At 38.1% G+C, this 8,849-nt stretch overlaps 1 protein-coding gene across 1 annotated transcript in view; it reads right to left on the reverse strand.

Annotated features, from left to right (window-relative positions):
* The window catches only part of Tek (TEK receptor tyrosine kinase), a 182,391-nt gene that overhangs the window by 82,455 nt on the left and 91,087 nt on the right, over positions 1-8,849 (reverse strand). The window lies entirely within an intron of this gene.

The raw sequence follows: 8,849 nt of genomic DNA on the forward strand, positions 1-8,849 counted from the left end.
GACCTTATCAGATACAAAAGTTACATTTCTTGTTATATAGGTCTTGCTTTATCTTGGTCTTAACCATCCAGCAGAAAAGTATAAAAATGAGGTATACAAAGTAAAGCCATATTAATATGCTGAGCGGTGAAAGGCTCAAGTCAACAACTTCTGTGGATAACCCACTACTATTGTGGACTGCTGGTCTGTGTTGGATTATTTTGCTGAATTCACACACCTACAGTATTTGGATGCCAATGGAATACCCATCTCTGACAGGACTAAACAAAAAATGGAGATATAAAGGAAGGACCATTTTGTATCTGTATATAGAGAATAGTTAGGATAGATTTACAGCTACTTTCACTTAATTTAATGAGAAGAAATATTTGTACCAATAGTGTTTGGACAGGATATCCTGTCTGCATCTTGTACTATGGATAACTACTAAGAAAATAACAATGTACAATGTATTAATTATTGAAACTGTCCTATTAATCAGTTTTGAAACTGTCTCATTGCTATTTGTTTCTCAATAAAATAAAAAAGAAAACAATAACATATATCATATGATATGGAAACTTTCAAATATCAAGGGACATGTTAATATTCAGTAATTTTCCTTTTTCTCTGTCTCAATGCTTTGACTTGTTGTTATGGTTTAAATATGTAGTGCTCCTCACACTTCTGCATGAGAGCTGGATCCCCAATGCAGCCATGCTCAGAGTAGTGCTTGGACCATGAGGTCACAAGCCCATTGATGAGTAAATCCACTGATGAGTTCATAGCTGAAGGCGTCATTAGGAGGTGGGCCCAAGTAGAGGAAATAGGTCCTGTGGGGTAGCTTTAGAGGATACATAGTGCCTTAGCCCTTTCCATTTAAAGAAATTTGTTTTTAATCCTTTATTTATTTGGTACAGGGTCTCACTATGCAGCTCAGACTCGCAGTGATCCTCCTGTCTCAGCCTCCCCAGTGTCGGGATTACAGGCATGAGCCACCATGCGTGGTTTCAGGCCTGGCACTGTGGTGCCTGGGCTTCCAGGGCTCATCTGGTATGGGGTTCTGGAATCGCACCCCAGGTCCTTACACTTACGAGCAGGCACTTAGATCACTAAGCTATCTCCCCAGCCCAGCCCTTTCTCTTTGGCTCACTCCCATTCGCTCTGCTTTCTGACTCTCAGGAAGTGAGCAGATCTCCTCCACCCTGCCTTTCCACAGAATGCTCCTGCCTCGCTCCAGATCTCAAAGCAATAGTTGCTCAGCCATGGGCTGAGCCTCTAAAACCACTAGCTGAACTCAAGGAATGATCAAACAGGACAGTGAATATTTAAATAAAACATTTAAATATTTAGTACAGTAAAAGGCAATGACATTGATCTTTCTCAGAATGCCCTTACTCATTTCGAACACTCTCATCCAATCATCCTTGCCACTTTCTGGTTTTCTTTTCTTCTTTCTTTCTTTCTTTCTTTCTTTCCTTTCTTTTTTTTTTTTTTTTGTGGAACTGGGTATTGAACTTAGCCCCCTGCACTTGCCAGGGAAACACTTATTCTACTGAGCCATCTCCCTGGCTCCCTGAAGCAGTTCTTGAGCCCTCTTTCATGTCTTTTTATGGCTGCCCAAAGTCCTGAATCAATTCAAAGTGTTGATGGCAATTTCTATCAAAACTATTACAGTATTTTCGTTATCCACCTTATTCACTGGATCTGGTACCGTGTGATTTCTGGCTTTTTCCAAGGTTAAAATGACCTTTCATGAAAGGTAAACATTTTTAATCAGTTCAAGACATCGAGGCAGCCATAAAAACACAACTGAAGGCATTATGTCTTGTATTCTGAGTAACTGTTTTGAATATAACAATACACGACGTAATAATTATTGTTATTGTTTTATCATTTGCTTAAAAATTTGTTTTTATCTTATGAAAAAACAAACAAGAGAACTTCCAAAACAACTTCTAATAGTGGCACGATCTATGGGATAAGCATGTTAGAAAAGAAGGGGAGTGTTTTGAGAGGATTAACAGTATTATCTCTTATTTTTAAAGTATTTTTCAGTTTAAAACATTTGCCATATTTTTGATATCGTATAAATTCTTCTTCCTTTTAAGTTGTGTTTCTCAGGTATTTTGTCATAGCAGTAGAAGCCTAATATAATAACCATCCTTAGAAATGACTCTGAAATCTTTGCTCAAATATGTTTTCCAGAAGGCTTCACTACCCCAGTGTAGATTAGTTATCTCCATCCTTGCCTTAGTTTTCCTTAATCTTATTTCTGCTTCATTGCTCATAGTACTGAGGATTTTAACAAACTACACATCTTGTTTTTTTGCTTACTTCTTATCTCCCTACAGGAATGTATGCTCAGGGCCGAGGAGATGACTCAGTGGAATAAGCACTTGCCTGGCAAGCGCAGGGGCCTGAGTTCAATCACTGGTTCCGCAAAAAAAAAAAAAAGGAATGTATGCTCATGAGAAGAAAGCTTTTCTTTTCTTTATCTTTTAAAGACAATAAAAAGTAGTAAAAAAAAAATAAGTAAATAAGCCATTAGAAACAATACAGAATTCCACTAAACAAAATAACAAGAATTCAACAATGATTGTTATATTGCATAAAGTTATTTTAAAATTAGTTGTTTAGATTACTAGATATAAGCATGCAAAATTGATTTTAAAAGGTTATAAGAAATTAAAAAGGAGAAGAAAAATTAAGCATTAACTGCTCCTGACAATAGATCAGCAGAAATCAGCAGTACAATCATCCAAGCTATCCTATATATATACATAAATACATATTTTTCTCTTCCTTATATTTTTTGTCCTTTTCTTCAGGCCAGCTGTTCCTTCCCTTTGAACAGATTCTTTTCCTTTCACAGTGTATATTGAACCTTTCAGATTTTATTCACTCTTTCAGGTTCTTACACTAGAAACAATACGATGTTTACACATGTGGTCTGACTTATTTCACTTATGAGTATGGTCTCCATTTGCATCCATTTACCTATAAAAGCCTCAGGTTTGTCTTTCTTTACAGCTGAGTAGTATTCCGCTGTTTAAAAATATTACCTCTTTTTTATCCATTCCTCAGTTGATGAGTATTTGGCTTGGTTGAAATGTAGTTACTACCATACAGGTTGTGCCAGACACTATTTTAAATACTTTATACATTTAACAAATCTTCTCAATAACCCTAAAAGCTAGACAAAACAAATTCCATGTATGTGTAAAGAATTGTTCAAGGATGTTGCTACATCTATTTGCTCAAAGCCACACATGAGATGACAAGCTATTTAGGACAAAAATTTAGGTAGTGTGTTACTCCAAAGAGTATACTCTTCATTTTTTCATTCTCTTTTCAAGCTTATTATTTTAAGAAAAAAGAATTAGTGTCTTGGAAAATATCTCAAGAGTATATCAGAAGTCAGCTAGCATTTTTGCCTAAAAGTGCACATTTCCCCACTAGTATATAAACACAGCATATTAAAATATATATATAAGCTCTCCCTAGGGAAATGCAGTTTACCTTTAACAGAAATGTTGAAGGGCTTTTCCACCATGCCAGCCACTGTGTTCACACTGCAGACCCAAACTCCTGAGTCAAAGGGACGGAGCTGTTGGATGGTGAATATGGCAACTGAGAAATCATCTGTACGGTTAAAGTCGCTGGGCTACAAATGGTCAAATACAAAAAATAAATAAATAAATAAAACTTCTAGAGAAGCATAAACACAAAGGTCTTTAACACTGGCCACCATCTTATTGTTTAATAAGAAAATTTCTAGGCGAGATTAAGAAGCTAAATTCAATGTTAATATAATCATTGGCTTATTTCCAGAGCTATTGTAGTAGGCCTGAAAGTTTATATTGGATAGATGCCCTCTTAGATCCTGCTGTTATATTCGTGTTTTGAAGTGCGGAGTAAACACAAGAAAGAAATCCAATTCTTCTAAAACCGCCCCTGGTAATGTTTGCTCCTTTCCAGTGCAACACAAACATGTCAGGGTGGGAGCCCAAAGTGCCTTCCTACGTATTTGAGGGGCTGTCAGGAATGGCGTGATGGGAAATGGTGTCAGAGCTCTAAAGGCACTTGGGGACAATTCTTCAGAGACATAACCTCACCAGTCAGTTTCGACTTCTATAAAAAAAAAAAAAAGGTGACAGTGCTGGGAAGTTATGTACAGAAGAGCAAGATGGCTGCTGCAGAAGATGCTCCAGCGGATGTCTCCTCCTCAGAATCAATTTCTAGAGCTGCTCACATACCAAGCAACCTTCACATGAACTAAGAAAACCACGTAAGTGATCACAGTATAAAATGTTTTAAAGATCTAGTGATAAGGTAGGAAGGAAAGAGCTGTTCACATTACTTCTCCCCGGCTCTAAGCAGTGCAATGTGGAGTACTTTCCACTAAGAAGAAAGAGGAAATGAAGCTCAGGCTGTAGACTTGAAACCCAGTACCAGGCCTGGCACCAGTATGCACTATGAAGCCCCATCCCTTTGACCAGTACCTACAGACTAAATTGCTAGACCTTCCTTGGGACTCTCCCCACACCCCTCCTCCAACTTCAACAGCACAGCAGGGAGCAGGGAGAAATGTGAACACTAGACTTCGCCGCTGGGCACAGTGCAAAGCCCATAGTGAGACCCAGCTCCAGGTAAACCACCAACTCTGCTGTTTCCAGGCGAGGACTCAGAGACATAGTTTCTACACTTGCCCTGGTTTCAGGCTGCATCTCCCCACGAGAGACACTTGTGCTTCAGCCTGCATTATTGCCAGTCACAATGCAGTGCTGGCACAAAACCCAGGGTTGTGCAGGTCCTTGAAGCTGTGTGACTCAAGTGTGACCTAGTTTGTCATCACCCCAGCTGGGCAAGGGACCCTCTCCATCATCCCTCCTGAAAAGTCAGTGAACATCCAAGGAACAAGACTCCTTCCATAGTGGAAGGACAAAGGAAGAACATGAGCACAGGTGGCACTCCGTCACATTCAATGAGATACTGGGAAGGACCTGTATGTACAGCTAGGAGGGAGCCCGTGACCCTGGCTAAATGGACTTCTATTCTGGTCACCATCTCCTGAGGTTGGTTACAATGGGCTCAAGCCAGGGGTCTATCGTGGTAGTAGCCATCTCACAGCAGTGTGGGCCTGGTCCTGACCTTGTGCTGCACTTGGCTGAACAGACTATAGGCTCAGAGTGTAGCTCTAAGCTGATGGCCACAAGAGTGTCCACTACATTCCTTCCAACTACTACTGTCTGCTGGAGGGGGTTAAGAGAGGTAGGAACCAAGTCAATGTACAGATGCCCAGAGCCTGTTACTCCATAATGAGGCCCAGAACCAGGCATAATCTGTGATACCTGACAGATAAAGTGACTATGGATAAAGTATCTGACCTACTTGGCCCCAGGGGGAAACCTGTAAAGAAGACAGCCCTACAGAACTGCAGATTTGGAGCGAACCCAGGTTTGGGGTGCTGTCTAGTGCTGACAGTGATAACACACCAAGAGAAGGCATACAGCAAACCTGGACTTAGGGGGCCGGCTAGTGTTAAAATAGCAGGGCTCACAGGCTGAGGAAATAGGCTGCTTTGAATTTCCGGGAGGACAGGAATATAGCTAGATTATGAGGATTGGAAAAATTACCCAGTCCTTCAATATGTAGGTGATTTTTTTTTTTTTTCGGAACTGAGGATTGAACTCAGGCCCTTGCACTTGCCAGGGTAGCGCTTATTCCACTGAGCCATCTCCCTGGCCCCATGTAGGTGATATTGTGTGTCAGTAAGCATCAAGAACTTCCAGGGTCTCAGGATGTCACACAAGAAACAAAACAAGACATTCAAAAAACAATCGAAGCAATCAAATTTTGTGCTATGTCAGATTGCTTTAAGGAAAATCAGTGAATTTCAAGAAAACACAGAGAAATGATTCAGTACTCAAATTGCAGTTTTTCTAAAATAAATGAAGTAACTGCAAAAAAAGTCTGATAAATCTTGCACTGACATGTACACTAAGCAAAACTTAAAATGAACAATTCATCAGTAGCAGACTAAGTCAAATACCAGAAGCAACTAGTGATCTTGAACACAGGCTCCTCAAAAATTAAAACAGAGAAGAAAAAAAAAGAAAAGTGCTATGAAAAAACTTACAGGAACTTTGAGACATTATAGAATATTTGGGTTATTGGGATTCATAAGAAACTTGAGACTGTCAAAGGGTCAGAAAACTTATTCATTGCTATTCAATAATAACAGAAAATTTTCCAGGCCTAGACAAGGATAAAACTATGCAGGTATAGGAAAGTCAAAGATCACCAGTCAGATTTAAATCAGCCAATTCCTTTCACAGATATAGTATAATCAAGCTTTCAAGAGTGAAACATAAGGAAAAGATTAAGAAGCAAATGAGGGTGTCTAAATTCACCTGATACTTAACAAATACCTCTCAAACTATGCTTATATCAGATAGACTTTAAAATAGACTTTAAATCTGTGAAAGGAGACAAATTACAGCATATAGAGATTAATTCAGCAAGAGAAAATTATACTTGTAAATATGCTTATGTATACTCAGTACTGGAGCATGATAAATAAAGCAAATATTAATAAAGCTAAAGGGAGAGGTAGACTCTGATACACTAATAGGGAACTTTCAGAATGGGTAGATATCCCAGACCACCCTCCCATCACAACAATCAGTGAAAAAATAGCAGACTTCAATCACACTGTAGGCAAAATGGATCTGATAGACATCAATAGAACATTCCACCTAACAGATGAAAAACACACACTGCCCCCAGCACATTATGAAATGCCAGACTAAAGTATGTGCTAGGACACAAAACAAACCTCAACACATTTTTAAAAATTAAAAGCACACACAAGGGGCCAGCGAGATAGCTCAGTGGACCAAAGCGCCTGCATAGGCGAGCTCAGGGACCATGGTTCAATCCCTGCCAACACATGCTGCACCAGCCCCTTCCCCAGAGCAGGCTGAGCGGGCCAGAGTCCAGGCATGGTGGCGTACACCTGTAATCCCAGTGCAGGAGAGGCTTAAGGCAGGAGGATCACCACAAGCCCGAGGTGCATAGTGAGATCCTGCAACAACCAAATACATTAAAAAAAAAAAAAAGTATACACAAGTATCTTTTCCAATCACAATGCAATAAAACTAGAAATTATTGTCAAGAAAGACTCTGGAAACATACAAATACATGGAAATTAAATAGTTTACTCCTAAATAATCATGAGGTCAGGGGAAAAATTACAAAGTAAGTTAAAATTGTTATGGAAACAATGTATCCAAAGTTATACACTACAGCAGTACTAAGAAGGAATTTCATAGTGAACAATACCTATTACAAAAAGTAAAAGAAAGAATTGAGAATTGGATAAACACATTGCTCTACATGAAAAACAACTACAAACTAAATCCAAAATTATTCTGAGGAAAGAAACATAAGGACCACAGTAGAAACAAAACAGATACTGAAACAAATGAAAGATTAATAAAATGAAGAGCTGGTTCTTTGAAAACTTTTTTAAAAGTGACCAACACTTAAGCTCAACTAAGAAAAAATTCTTAAAAATCAGAGACAAAAAAGGAAACACTACAATTGATATTACATAATTACAAAAGAACCCATGAAACTATTAAGAACACCTATACACTTGAAAATTTGATAACCTAGAAGTGAATGTGCAGATTACCAAAGTTAAATTATGAAATACAAAACCTGAACAAAAATAGACACACGAGATTATACCACACTGGATAATTTCTACACAGCAAAGGAAACAATATTCAGAATGAAAATATAATCTACCAAATGAGAGAAAATTTACATGAACTATACATCTGACAAAGGGTTAGAAGTGTGCAACAGACAGATCTCCAAGGACAGCACACAGTGACCAACAGGTACACGACAGAACCAGGTATTTCATCCTAAAAATATAAATCAAAATCACAGTGAAATATCACCTCACTCTCATTAGAATATCTATGCTCATGAGGAACAGGCAAGAGCTAGCAAGGATGCAGAGAAAAATAATATTTTGAACACTGACAGGAATGTAAATTAATACAGTCACTGGCAGAAAATAGCATGCAATTTTCTCAAAAACAGTAAGAATTAAAACTAGCGTGTGATTTTGGAAATCATTATCTGGTATGTATCCAAAAGAATTGAAATCAGTATTAAGCTACACTCCTGTGTTTATTGGAGCATTATTCACAATAGTGAATGCAAACAACCAGTGCCCATTAACTTTATTTATATAAAGAAACCATCAGATATATACACAATGAACTATGACTCAGTTATAAACAAAACAGGAGTCTTATTATTTATAATAACCTGGATGGAAATAGAGCTCATCATGTTGAGCAAAATTAATGCATACACAAAAAAAAAACAAGTACTACATGATCTCCCTCAGATGTAGAATACAAAACAGCTCCTATTATGGAAGTTAAAACAATTACCAGAGGCTGGAGAGAGCAGAGAAGGGGGAGGGAGGTTAATCAACAGGCAATAAATTATAATCAGAAGAAAAAAAATTTTGGTGTTCTATTGTACAGTACAATGACCATACATAATTACAATGTTCTAACTTTTTAAATAAATGATTTTAAATGTGTTTATATAAAGAAATGACAAATATCTCAGGAGATTGATATGTTTACCTGATTTGAATAGTGCACAACATGTACATGAATCAAAGCACCACAAAGAACTCGTCCATGTATCAGTTTAACTGAACAGTTTATGTATCAATTAAAATTTAGAAAATTAAAATAAATGCTCAAGCCCAGACCCAGTCCTAGCCCAGGTCCGGTGAGTGTGTGGAGAGCTTCCTGCTACCCTGCGCCGGC

Source organism: Octodon degus, unplaced genomic scaffold (assembly GCF_000260255.1).
Source record: "Octodon degus isolate 3935 unplaced genomic scaffold, OctDeg1.0 scaffold00099, whole genome shotgun sequence".
Classification (NCBI taxonomy): Eukaryota; Metazoa; Chordata; class Mammalia; order Rodentia; family Octodontidae; genus Octodon; species Octodon degus.